The sequence below is a fragment of the Cherax quadricarinatus genome, chromosome 21, assembly GCF_038502225.1.
Source record: "Cherax quadricarinatus isolate ZL_2023a chromosome 21, ASM3850222v1, whole genome shotgun sequence".
In the NCBI taxonomy this organism is placed as follows: Eukaryota; Metazoa; Arthropoda; class Malacostraca; order Decapoda; family Parastacidae; genus Cherax; species Cherax quadricarinatus.
This window is the reverse complement of record NC_091312.1, coordinates 45,664,716-45,679,282: the sequence shown is the minus strand read 5'-3', so window position 1 is coordinate 45,679,282 and position 14,567 is coordinate 45,664,716. Positions and strand designations below refer to the sequence as shown.

Below are 14,567 nucleotides of genomic sequence, written 5' to 3'. Positions count from 1 at the left end.
TATCAGCACTCATTCATTAGGAACCTCTCAGCACTCATTCATTAGGAACCTCTCAGCACTCATTCATTAGGAACCTCTCAGCACTCATTCATTAGGAACCTCTCACCACTCATTCATTAGGAACTTCTCAGCACTCATTCATTAGGAACCTCTCAGCACTCATTCATTAGGAACCTCTTAGCACTCATTCATTAGGAACCTCTCAGCACTCATTCATTAGGAACCTCTTAGCACTCATTCATTAGGAGCCTATCAGCACTCATTCATTAGGAACCTCTCAGCACTCATTCATTAGGAACCTCTCAGCACTCATTCCTTAGGAACCTCTCAGCACTCATTCATTAGGAACCTCTCAGCACTCATTCATTAGGAACCTCTCAGTACTCATTCATTAGGAACCTCTCAGCACTCATTCATTAGGAACCTCTCAGTACTCATTCATTAGGAACCTCTCAGCACTCATTCATTAGGAACCTCTCAGCACTCATTCATTAGGAACCTCTCAGCACTCATTCATTAGGAACCTCTCAGCACTCATTCATTAGGAACCTCTCAGTACTCATTCATTAGGAACCTCTCAGCACTCATTCATTTGGAACTTCTCAGCACTCATTCATTAGGAACCTCTCAGCACTCATTCATTTGGAACTTCTCAGCACTCATTCATTAGGAACCTCTCAGCACTCATTCATTTGGAACCTCTCAGCACTCATTCATTTGGAACTTCTCAGCACTCATTCATTAGGAACCTCTCAGCACTCATTCATTAGGAACCTCTCAGCACTCATTAGGAACCTCTCAGCACTCATTCATTAGGAACCTCTCAGCACTCATTCATTAGGAACCTCTCAGCACTCATTCATTAGGAACCTCTCAGCACTCATTCATTAGGAACCTCTCAGCACTCATTCATTAGGAACCTCTCAGCACTCATTCATTAGGAACCTCTCACCACTCATTCATTAGGAACTTCTCAGCACTCATTCATTAGGAACCTCTCAGCACTCATTCATTAGGAACCTCTTAGCACTCATTCATTAGGAACCTCTCAGCACTCATTCATTAGGAACCTCTTAGCACTCATTCATTAGGAGCCTATCAGCACTCATTCATTAGGAACCTCTCAGCACTCATTCATTAGGAGCCTCTCAGTACTCATTCATTAGGAACCTCTCAGCTCTCATTCATTAGGAACCTCTCAGCACTCATTCATTAGGAACCTCTCACCACTCATTCATTAGGAACCTCTCAGCACTCTCCCTGAACCAGTTTGTACTAAGACTGACCTTGACATGCTCAGACAATTCTGGACAAACTAAATATAATTTACTTACCCAGAGTAGAGGAATAATGTCAGCCAAGCCTACAGAGGCTGTCCTCGGGTTGACCTCTGGTTAAGTCATCATCTTTCACTACTACTTGTTTATGCTTAAACTTTAAAAAAAAATAAAATAAATGACAGACAGGTGTGGTGAGCCGGGTCCCAGGAAGCTCCCACTACACAATGTTTACGTCGCTTATACTCCAATTTCAACCTCCAGCCCAAGCGTTTTCCTTGATGAATCAAAATCGTAGTACGATACTACTACTATTACTGCTACTACTACTATTACTACTACTGCTACTACTACTACTACTACTACTACTACTACTACTACTACTACTACTACTACTACTACTACTACTACTACTACTACTACTACTACTACTACTACTACTACTAATAATAATAATAATAATAATAATAATAATAATAATAATAATAATGTTTCCTTCTACAGGTATATGTACAAGGTATACAGGCCTAGCTGACATCAATTACACACTACTGTATATGAAGCTGCTTGTTATGCAGAGTATTTCGGGCAAATTTGGTCAGTTTTGTCCCAGGATACGACCCACACCAGTCGACTGACACCCAGGTACCCATTTTATTGATGAATGAACATAGACAACCGGTGTAAGGAAATACGCTCAATGTTTCTACCCTCGCCTGGAATCGAACCCGGACATTGCCGTGTGAAGCGAGAGCTTTTTCCACCAGGCCACGGGGTTGGTGGCACGGGTCTGGTTCGGATTTTGAACCCCGGAGGGTTATCTACCCATTTGGGTCCTCAGTCTTGTCCCCCAGGATGCGACCCACACCTGTCGACTAACACCCAGGTTTCCACCCTTGCCGGGAATCGAACCACGGACATTGTGTGTGAAGCGAGAGCTTAATACCGAGGCATAATACCGTACATGGAACGGTGGCCTGGTGGCTAAAGCTTCCGCTTCACACGCGGAGGGCCCGGGTTCGATTCCCGCCGGGTGGAAACATTTCGACACGTTTCCTTACACCTGTTGTCCTGTTCACCTAGCAGCAAATAGGTACCTGGGTGTCAGTCGACTGGTGTGGGTCGCATCCTGGGGGACAAGATTAAGGACCCCAATGGAAATAAGTTAGACAGTCCTCGATGACGCACTGACTTTCTTGGGTTATCCTGGGTGGCTAACCCTCCGGGGTTAAAAATCCGAACGAAATCTTATCTTATCTTATCTTAATACACAAATGACCTTCCCTTCGCACATCAATGTTACTAGTTAATGGTCCAAGTCAGACCTAAATGTCATCATAAGTTTCATTATCCTATGAGCGGGTTATTTGTGTAATGTAGTAAAAGCTTTGATTGTTGTGATCTTGCCCATCTGTTTTTCCAGATTTCCTATGCCAGCAGATACCAAGTATGTGCATAGGCTTGGTTTCCGTTTGCCTTGGGTTTCTGTGACTGTATTCCCTGTTGGTGCATGTTTCCCTGTCTTACTTCTATCCTCCCTAGCACCAACAATGGAGCTCCCACCAGTTGTTTTTGGTAATATATCCTCACTATTGCTAGTGGAGTCCTCTTGTTTGCTATTTCCTGCGGTATTTCTAGTTTGCAATATTGGTTTTATCTTATCTTTGACTACACTTGTTTCCCTACTATGGCTCCTGTCCCCTATGAGGTCATTTATATGTATTCCTTCCTGCGTATAATTCCCGACTACCTGGACAAAATCTCCAGCTTCACCATTACTGTCTCCCAGGACAGCATCTCCAGCTTCACCATTACTGTCTCCCAGGACAGCACCTCCAGCTTCACCATTACTGTCTCCCAGGACAGCACCTCCAGCTTCACCATTACTGTCTCCCAGGACAGCACTATCAGCCCCACATTTACTGACTGCCAGGACTTCATCTCCAGCCTTACAGTTTCTGACTACATGGCCAGTATCAAGGGCAGTACCATTCAGCCCAGACTTTTTATGTTCCCATCTGTTGTAGAAAGCTTCCAAGTTTTCTATGAAAGCAGCTTTGATGTTGTCCTCTTTTAATACCCTTGTGATTTTAGTCCACAGATTTATCTCATTTGGGCATACCCAAAAACATTTCCCTGTTTTAACACTGCTTGTAGCTAGTTCTTGGATATCTGCACAAGGGGCGTGACACCAATTTCCACAAAAATGACAATTTATCCATGTGGAAGCCCGTTTGTTTGACTGACCACAGACTACACACAGCTTCATAATGATTTGAATGGTTGATTTACTGCAATTCTACTAGCAACCTCTTGAATATTCTATTAATAACCTCCTTAAATGAAGCTCTAGGTATTTGTATTTCTGTTTCTAACTGTTTTTGTATATTGGACAGCTTACCGTGCACGTTCCTGATATATATTTAATGTTTGTGTTTATAAGGGCGCCTACAACCCCATCCGTTTACAGTCTGCTTTATTGTCCAACGAAACCGTTTGAAACCAGTCAAGGGTTCGGACCAGTCAAGGGTTCGGACCAGTCAAGGGTTCAGACCAGTCAAGGGTTCGGACCAGTCAAGGGTTCGGACCAGTCAAGGGTTCGGACCAGTCAAGGGTTCGGACCAGTCGATCTGATCTGATCAGTGGGTCGCTTATTTAAAACATACTGGTCGGTGATTTGGGCTAACACATGAAGGATCTACTGGAAATTATCTACCCGAGTAATATGTGATTTGATTGATACAAAAGTATAACTTGTGTGTTGAAGAAACCGGTGACTGCTGGCAGCTCCTACAATGATGAACGGTCCACCTCCACCCTTGTTTATCAATCGCTGTATCTAGCTTTTCTATTTTTTTTCCGTCTCCACCACAATAAATGCTATATTATCACTATAGTTGACTGGTGGAAATTTTGGAGGAAGGACGCTTTTTCTGTAGTAATATTTGCTTCTCGTTGTGTATATTGCGACCGCTGGTAACTACAGGTTATATGAAATTCACAGTATACGTCTGGTATTTCAAGAAAAAAAAAAACTAATGAAAGTCACTCCACTCCACTAAGTACCATTATAATACTGGTTAGTTGCTACTACAACACTGTATTCTGCTATTCACTGGTATCACTAGATTATATGCGAGTACACTAGCAAGCCAGGAAGATTATTAAAAACAGCTGACCTGTGGTAAGTTTCTGGCGACTTCTGGCACCTGCCTCTATAGGCTTATCACTTCATTTACAAATTCACCTGTTTTCAAATGACACTTTAGCCTTTATCATCAATATACTAGGGAGCCACTGTAGTATACACTATACACTATGTATACTCAATGTTATCAGGGAGACTTTCTTTCCTCTGACACGAAAAGTTCAATTATTATTATTTTTTTCACACGGAACACAGGCCTATGATTCCCCTCTGGCAGTAACTCTGCTAGGTAGTGCACACTAATTCTCCTTTTTTGACTCAGTATATAATGTTTTCCGCCCAAGATTGGTTCCAGGCGCTAGAGGGATGTATCGTATACCTGGAGTTTACCTGGAGAGAGTTCCGGGGGTCAACGCCCCCGCGGCCCGGTCTGTGACCAGGCCTCCTGGTGGATCAGAGCCTGATCAACCAGGCTGTTGCTTCTGGCTGCACGCAAACCAACGTACGAACCACAGCCCGGCTGATCAGGAACTGACTTTAGGTGCTTGTCCAGTGCCAGCTTGAAGACTGCCAGGGGTCTGTTGGTAATCCCCCTTATGTGTGCTGGGAGGCAGTTGAACAGTCTCGGGCCCCTGACACTTATTGTATGGTCTCTTAACGTGCTAGTGACACCCCTGCTTTTCATTGGGGGGATGGTGCATCGTCTGCCAAGTCTTTTGCTTTCGTAGTGAGTGATTTTCGTGTGCAAGTTCGGTACTAGTCCCTCTAGGATTTTCAAGGTGTATATAATCATGTATCTCTCCCTCCTGCGTTCCAGGGAATACAGGTTTAGGAACCTCAAGCCCCCCCAGTAATTGAGGTGTTTTATCTCCGTTATGCGCGCCGTGAAAGTTCTCTGTACATTTTCTAGGTTGGCAATTTCACCTGCCTTGAAAGGTGCTGTTAGTGTGCAGCAATATTCCAGCCTAGATAGAACAAGTGACCTGAAGAGTGTCATCATGGGCTTGGCCTCCCTAGTTTTGAAGGTTCTCATTATCCATCCTGTCATTTTTCTAGCAGATGCGATTGATACAATGTTATGGTCCTTGAAGGTGAGATCCTCCGACATGATCACTCCCAGGTCTTTGACGTTGGTGTTTCGCTCTATTTTGTGTCCAGAATTTGTTTTGTACTCTGATGAAGATTTAATTTCCTCATGTTTACCATATCTGAGTAATTGAAATTTCTCATCGTTGAACTTCATATTGTTTTCTGCAGCCCACTGAAAGATTTGGTTGATGTCCGCCTGGAGCCTTGCAGTGTCTACAATGGAAGACACTGTCATGCAGATTCGGGTGTCATCTGCAAAGGAAGACACGGTGCTGTGGCTGACATCCTTGTCTATGTCGGATATGAGGATGAGGAACAAGATGGGAGCGAGTACTGTGCCTTGTGGAACAGAGCTTTTCACCGTAGCTGCCTCGGACTTTACTCTGTTGACGACTACTCTCTGTGTTCTGTTAGTGAGGAAATTATAGATCCATCGACCGACTTTTCCTGTTATTCCTTTAGCACGCATTTTGTGCGCTATTACGCCATGGTCACACTTGTCGAAGGCTTTTGCAAAGTCTGTATATATTACATCTGCATTCTTTTTGTCTTCTAGTGCATTTAGGACCTTGTCGTAGTGATCCAATAGTTGAGACAGACAGGAACGACCTGTTCTAAACCCATGTTGCCCTGGGTTGTGTAATTGATGGGTTTCTAGATGGGTGGTGATCTTGCTTCTTAGGACCCTTTCAAAGATTTTTATGATATTGGATGTTAGCACTATTTGTCTGTAGTTCTTTGCTGTTGCTTTACTGCCCCCTTTGTGGAGTGGGGCTATGTCTGTTGTTTTTAGTAACTGTGGGACGACCCCCGTGTCCATGCTTCCTCTCCATAGGATGGAAAAGGCTCGTGATAGGGGCTTCTTGCAGTTCTTGATGAACACAGAGTTCCATGAGTCTGGCCCTGGGGCAGAGTGCATGGGCATGTCATTTATCGCCTGTTCGAAGTCATTTGGCGTCAGGATAACATCGGATAGGCTTGTGTTAATCAAATTTTGTGGCTCTCTCATAAAAAATTCATTTTGATCTTCGACTCTCAGTCTGGTTAGCGGCTTGCTAAAAACTGAGTCATATTGGGACTTGAGTAGCTCACTCATTTCCATGCTGTCATCTGTGTAGGACCCATCTTGTTTAAGTAGGGGCCCAATACTGGACGTTGTTCTCGATTTTGATTTGGCATAGGAGTTTACCTGGAGTTTACCTGGAGAGAGTTTCGGGGGTCAACGCCCCCGCGGCCCGGTCTGTCACCAGGCCTCCTGGTGGATCAGCCCCTGATCAACCAGGCTGTTGCTGCTGGCTGCACGCAAACCAACGTACGAGCCACAGCCCGGCTGATCAGGAACTGACTTTAGGTGCTTGTCCAGTGCCAGCTTGAAGACTGCCAGGGGTCTGTTGGTAATCCCCCTTATGTGTGCTGGGAGGCAGTTGAACAGTCTCGGGCCCCTGACACTTATTGTATGGTCTCTTAACGTGCTAGTGACACCCCTGCTTTTCATTGGGGGGATGGTGCATCGTCTGCCAAGTCTTTTGCTTTCGTAGTGAGTGATTTTCGTGTGCAAGTTCGGTACTAGTCCCTCTAGGATTTTCCAGGTGTATATAATCATGTATCTCTCCCTCCTGCGTTCCAGGGAATACAGGTTTAGAAACCTCAAGCGCTCCCAGTAATTGAGGTGTTTTATCTCCGTTATGCGTGCCGTGAAAGTTCTCTGTACATTTTCTAGGTCGGCAATTTCACCTGCCTTGAAAGGTGCTGTTAGAGTGCAGCAATATTCCAGCCTAGATAGAACAAGTGACCTGAAGAGTGTCATCATGGGCTTGGCCTCCCTAGTTTTGAAGGTTCTCATTATCCATCCTGTCATTTTTCTAGCAGATGCGATTGATACAATGTTATGGTCCTTGAAGGTGAGATCCTCCGACATAATCACTCCCAGGTCTTTGACGTTGGTGTTTCGCTCTATTTTGTGTCCAGAATTTGTTTTGTACTCTGATGAAGATTTAATTTCCTCATGTTTACCATATCTGAGTAATTGAAATTTATCATCGTTGAACTTCATATTGTTTTCCGCAGCCCACTGAAAGATTTGGTTGATGTTCGCCTGGAGCCTTGCAGTGTCTGCAATGGAAGACACTGTCATGCAGATTCGGGTGTCATCTGCAAAGGAAGACACGGTGCTGTGGCTGACATCCTTGTCTATGTCGGATATGAGGATGAGGAACAAGATGGGAGCTAGTACTGTGCCTTGTGGAACAGAGCTTTTCACCGTAGCTGCCTCGGACTTTACTCTGTTGACGACTACTCTCTGTGTTCTGTTAGTGAGGAAATTATAGATCCATCGACCGACTTTTCCTGTGTTGTGATAGAAACACAGGCCTTATCTCTAGGCTTTATTGAACATAGAATCTTCATAGTACTTCTGCAACAACAAAATATAATGACTAGTACATCTAATAACGGCTTCTACAGGGATGGTGATGTCTTGCATATGTCAAGAGAAAAGTTATAACTACAGGCCACATATTTAAACTCACCATGTAATCTGCATCACTGATAAATGGATATAGTAGGAGAGAATCACACACCATGTGTTGGGGCCCATGACACACACCAAACTGTTGTTGTTGTTAAGGGCCACGAGAGGTGGTGCAGTATTATCCTGCTGCTGCTCCCCACAGGACCAGTATCACTACAATCTCCCTCTTCTAAAATATCAGAGACAGTAATCTCCCAAACTGTTAGGTGGGCGACGTACACGTCCCGACCTTCGTAGCCCTTGAGCGTCTTCACCAGGTTCGATATTTTCCAGCGGGGTTTGATTAACTGCTGGAGCAGAATCCTCTATTTCCATAGGGGTAGTCTCAAGGGGCTTTCCAGGAGAAAACGAAGCATCTTTCACATCTATTGGTGTATCTTGAGATTCCACACTAATTGGGATTTCAACTGGGGCTAAATGTCTTGTAGATACTGTAGTCTCTTCACCATTTTGGTAGCGAATGTGGGCGTAATGTGGATTAGCTTGCAGGAGCTCTACCTCTTCCACTAAAGGATCCGTCTTGTTCATCCTACGGTGACTCTTCAGGAGAACGGGTCCAGGATGACATAACCAAGTGGGCACGGAGGCTCCCGTAGAGGAACGACGTGAATAGTTGAGGAGTCTTTCATGAGGCGTTGCATTAGTAGCTGTGCACAGCAGTGATCTAATAGAGTGAAGAGCATCAGGTAGGACAGTTTGCCAGTGTTGAATAGGTAGATTGCGCGACTTCAATGTCATTGTAACTGCCTTCCATATAGTACCATTGAACCGCTCCACTTGACCATTGCCTTGAGGGTTGTAGCTTGTTGTTCTGCTGCAGGCAATACCTTTGCTAGCCAAAAACTCCTGAAGTTCGTTACTCATGAACGAGGATCCCCTGTCTGAATGGATATAGGCTGGCATACCAAAAATAGAGAACAACTGTGAAAGACAACTAATAACAGTTGAAGCAGCCATATTTGCACAGGGGAATACAAAGGGAAACCTTGAATATTCATCTACTATGTTAAGGAAATACCTATTCTGATTTGTGCTTGGTAGAGGTCCTTTGAAATCTATATTCAATCTTTCGAAAGGCTGGGTGGATTTTATGAGATGAGTCTTCTCTGGCTGATGAAAGTTTGGCTTGCACTCTGCACATACTCTGCATGCTCTGATCACTTGTCGCACATCTTCCACTGAGTAGGGCATGTTCTTTGATTTGACAAAATGGTACAGGTGTGTAACTCCTGGGTGACACAAAGCCTTGTGGAGAGCTGAGAGTGATTGCAAATCATGACATGCTGCTCCACAGTGGGACCTAGAGAATGCATCAGGTGAGATGTTCTCTTGACCCGGTCGGTACAGAATATCAAAGTCATAACACGATAGTTCCATCCTCCAGCGTAATATCTTGTCATTCTTTATCCTACTTTTGTGCTTCTTGTCGAACATATACATCACGGACCGTTGGTCAGTCCTTATGGTGAAATGTCTACCAGTTAAATAATGCCTCCAGTGGCGAACTGCTTCTATGATGGCCTGGGCTTCCTTTTCTACAGCAGCATAACATTTCTCTGATCCTTGAAAAGTTCTCGAAAAGAAGGCTACTGGTCGTCCTGCCTGAGATAAGACTGCAGCAATGGCAATGTCAGATGCATCCGTTTCCACTTCGAATGGTAGGGACTCATCAATGGCTTGAACTACTGAGTTTTCAATGTCCTGTTTGAGAGTATGGAAAGCGGCTTCTGCTTCCTTTGTCACAGGAAATGTGGTAGCATTCAATGGGCGGACTTTACTTGAATAGTTGTAGATCCATTGTGAGTAATAAGCAAAGAGACCAAGAGTTCTTCGGAGTGACTTTTTGTCTTGAGGCATTGGAAGTTCCCGTAGAGGTCGTAGTCGTTCAGGGTCTGGGAATATTGAACCTCCTTCCACTACATAACCAAGGATGCTAAGCCTTTTAGTTGAAAAAGTGCACTTTTCCTCATTGTAACTGATATTTTTCTTCTTGGCGGCTTCCAAAAACTTATCAAGGTTTGCATCATGTTCCTCCTGGGTCTTGCCACAAATGGTAACATTATCTAAATACGCGTAAGTTCCCATGAGTTGCTCTTCCTGAATGAGTGAATCCATAATTCGTTGGAAGCAGGCTACCCCATTGGTGACTCCAAAAGGGACTCTGGTAAACTGATACAGGCCATCACTAGCCTGAAACGCTGTGTATGGTTTATCTTCATTCCTTATAGGGACTTGATGATAGGCACTCTGTAGATCAATTGTGCTAAACACATAGTACTGAGCAATTTTGTTCACTGTATCGTCAATTCGAGGTAGAGGGTACCCATCAAGAAGTGTAAATTTGTTGATTGTCTCAGAGTAATCGATAGCCAGTCTCCGTTTCCTATAACCATCTTTAACAACAACAACCTGTGCACGCCAAGGGGAATCACTCGGTTCTATAATACCCTCCTTCAGCAGCCTCTGAGTTTCTTTCTCAATGAACATCCGATCCTCATAAGAATAGCGGCGTGACTTAGCTGATATAGGATGGCAATCCGCGGTAAGATTTGCAAACAGCTTTGGTGGGTCTACCCTTAAAGTGCTAAGTCCACAGACAACAAGAGGAGGCAGTTCACCTCCATATGTTAAGGTGACACTACCATGCAGCTTCTGAAAGTCCTGACCAAGGATAACATCAGAGCACAGTTGTGGCAGAATAGCTAAATGTACATCTTGATAATCCTTTCCATTAACTCTGAGATTTACCTTACAAAACCCTAAGGTCTGAATAGAGAGAGATGTTGATGCCATGGAAACGGTACCTGATGAGTGATGTAGAGTCAAGGAGAGCCGTTTAACTAAGTCAAGGTTGATGAAACTCTCTGAGCTGCCACTATCAATAAGACCATCTACTTCTGTTCCTTTGATGAATACTTTCACAACTGCCTTTGACAGTGAATTTGGAGTAGCCGCAGAAGTCACTGTTGCTAGAGTCGCATGATCACTGGAATGTGTGGAGGCACTAGCTCTTGTTGATGCCTTAGCACGACATACTTTAGCAAAGTGACCTTTCTTGTGGCATTTATGGCACATTGCTTCACGAGCAGGACACTTTGGACGTGGATGTCTTGAAAAACCACAAAAGAAACACACCGTACCTGCTGCTGCTGTCACTGAGGCAGGTTCCACAGTAACTTCATTGCAAGAGTCTTGGTCAGGAATTGCAGCACTTACCACTCGAGAAGGCTGAGTGGTACTGTATACTTCAGAATTCTTCTGGGCTGAATCTAGAGCTCTTGCCTGGTCAAAGGCAGCGGCTAAGTCGAGAGTTTTATTCTCCAATAAACGCTGCCTTATTATTGGTGATTGCAGGCCACTGATAAAAGCATCCCTGATGGACTCTTCACAATACTGAGCAGCTGTCACTGCTTGGAAGTGACAGTCCTTACCTAAAATTTTCAGTGCTTGAAAGTATTCCTCTAAGGATTCATCAATCTGCTGGCGGCAAGTTGCAAGGCGATAGCGTGCAAAGATTTCATTTGTAGGTTTAATATACTGAGACTTGAGGGTTTTGATAGCATCTTCGTAGGTATTACACTCAGAAATAGCCTCGTATATCTTAGGTGACACAAAATTGATGAGCAGACTTAGTTTATCTAGATCTTCTTTAGGAAGGGCTCCCAAGAAGTTTTCGAAAGTCTTAAACCAGTGCTTCCATTCCTGAGCAGCCGTTGATAAGCTGGGGTCACAGTCTAGCCTCTCAGGTTTCAGTAAACGCTCCATGTTGTGATGTAGTCTAGCGCAGGATCACCACCAGGTAGCCCAGGATTCTATGTTCAATAAATTGTTGTGATAGAAACACAGGCCTTATCTCTAGGCTTTATTGAACATAGAATCTTCATAGTACTTCTGCAACAACAAAATATAATGACTAGTACATCTAATAACGGCTTCTACAGGGATGGTGATGTCTTGCATATGTCAAGAGAAAAGTTATAACTACAGGCCACATATTTAAACTCACCATGTAATCTGCATCACTGATAAATGGATATAGTAGGAGAGAATCACACACCATGTGTTGGGGCCCATGACACACACCAAACTGTTGTTGTTGTTAAGGGCCACGAGAGGTGGTGCAGTATTATCCTGCTGCTGCTCCCCACAGGACCAGTATCACTACATCCTGTTATTCCTTTAGCACGCATTTTGTGCGCTATTACGCCATGGTCACACTTGTCGAAGGCTTTTGCAAAGTCTGAATATATTACATCTGCATTCTTTTTGTCTTCTAGTGCATTTAGGACCTTGTCGTAGTGATCCAATAGTTGAGACAGACAGGAGCGACCTGTTCTAAACCCATGTTGCCCTGGGTTGTGTAACTGATGGGTTTCTAGATGGGTGGTGATCTTGCTTCTTAGGACCCTTTCAAAGATTTTTATGATATGGGATGTTAGTGCTATTGGTCTGTAGTTCTTTACTGTTGCTTTACTGCCCCCTTTGTGGAGTGGGGCTATGTCTGTTGTTTTTAGTAACTGAGGGACGACCCCCGTGTCCATGCTCCCTCTCCATAGGATGGAAAAGGCTCGTGATAGGGGCTTCTTGCAGTTCTTGATGAACACAGAGTTCCATGAGTCTGGCCCTGGGGTAGATTTAGATTTTGCCACCGAAGTGGCTAGTTTATTGTGCACCCCATATCCATCCTGTGGACGGTAGCGCGAGAGCAGATGGATACACAAAAGGCCTAGGAACTAGGCCCCAAAGGGTTAACAGGAATACATATGGATTTATATCTACATATCTATAGTTCACTTATCTGTTACAAGCAAATTTAGGAAATTTGCTTAGTATATCTGGTATCTTATTTTCATTAATAAGATATCTTGACATGTCACATAGGTTATTATACTGTCTGTCTCTGTATTCCTCAATAAGTGGACAATTAAGCACATAGTGTTCAAGAGAGTGACCATATGCCTGATCACATAATTTACATTTAGTTTGATCATCATCTGTGTGTCTCCCAAACTGCCAGAAGTACTTGTAACCAAGCCTAAGCCTGGCCACTACAACATCAGTCAGTCTGTTCACATTGCAAGTTGCTCCATAAACATACTTATCTACGTTCATGTTATCATAGTGGGTTATAGATCTACTCAGGCTTCTAACTGCATTCCTATAACAATCATTTTCATTATTTACTTCTCTCCTAATATTATTCCTAATGCTAGACACAGTTATACCAAAGTTATATTCTACATTCTCCTTCTCGATACTCTTCTTGGCTAACATATCAACTTTATCATGAAGGAGTAATCCAATGTGTGATGGGATCCATAGCAATTGTACATTAATTCCTTTGTCCCTAATTTTTGAGTATCTATACCTGGCTTCCCCAATGAGCATGTTGTTGGAGTCATTATATGAGTCAAGAGCCTTCAGTGATGACATAGAATCAGTAATGATGATAGAGTCAAGCTCAGTGTCATAGGTTAGCTTTAGCGCCATTAGGATTGCAAACAATTCAGTTTGCAGTGTAGACGCCCAGTTGTTAATTCTTATGCCTAACTCAACAAATTTATTATCGTTCTTAACTAGGGAGGTGGCAACAAGAGCAGATGCAGCCCTGCCAGAAGACTCCTGTTTAGATCCATCAGTGTATATAACTTGTGATAACTTGTTACTACCAGCTAGGTGAGAAATTTCTTCTTGAGCAGTTGCTCTAACAAGAGATTTAAGGAAGGGATTACTAGCAATGAGCTTCTTGGGAGGGACTTGTAGGTATGTGATATTAAATGAACACATCTTCCATGGAGGGGTGAAATGCTCTTGTTGCCTACAGTGATACAGTTCATGTAGGTTATAAAACTTAATGCAATTGCACGTTTTCACAATCCATTTAGATCTGTGTGTATTTACCTCTAGACACTTGGTAAGATTCACTGTGACAGTGTCTGGTTCGTTTCTCAACATTCTAATACCGAGTACAGTGTTAATTTCAACAATCCTATCACTGATACTAGAAATACCAAGCTCCTTCCTCATGTTAAGAACTTTTGTAGATCTGGGACAGCCAAGAATAATCCTGAGAGCTTCATTTTGCATTAACTCCAAGGGTCGGAGAGAACTTTCTCTAGCTAATATCAACATGGGAGCAGCATAATCAATTAAGGACCTAACATAGGCTATGTACATCATTCTCACGATTCTCACATTTGCACCATAGTTGGGATTGTAGCCAGCAACAGCTTTGAGAGCATTTAGCCTAGCTTTACATTTCTTGTTTAGTTGTGGTATAGTGGATTTGTTAAAGGGTACATCTACACCAAGATATCTGTAAGTTTTAACGTAGCTAATGATTTCACCCTGCAAATAGATGGGTGGGGGATGTCGTTTGCTTGTTAATATCTTAGTTTTAGAGGAAGATATTATGAGGCCTAGTCGATTACAAATTGCTTGAACTTCATTAAGAATGGTATTCATCTTCTTATGCCCTGTTGTATGGATCATGATATCATCAGCATAGCTTATAGCTATATGT

General features: G+C 43.3%; 1 protein-coding gene across 2 annotated transcripts in view; it reads right to left on the bottom strand.

The window, feature by feature from the left end:
- Positions 1-1,505, bottom strand: part of LOC138853045 (mpv17-like protein 2) — a 136,388-nt gene extending 134,883 nt beyond the window's left edge. For both annotated transcript variants that reach the window (XM_070087422.1, XM_070087421.1), the window contains exon 1: positions 1,335-1,505. The gene's annotated coding sequence lies outside the window, so the exon portion shown is untranslated. The remainder of the gene's footprint in view (positions 1-1,334) is intronic.
- Positions 1,506-14,567: the final 13,062 nt, after the last annotated feature.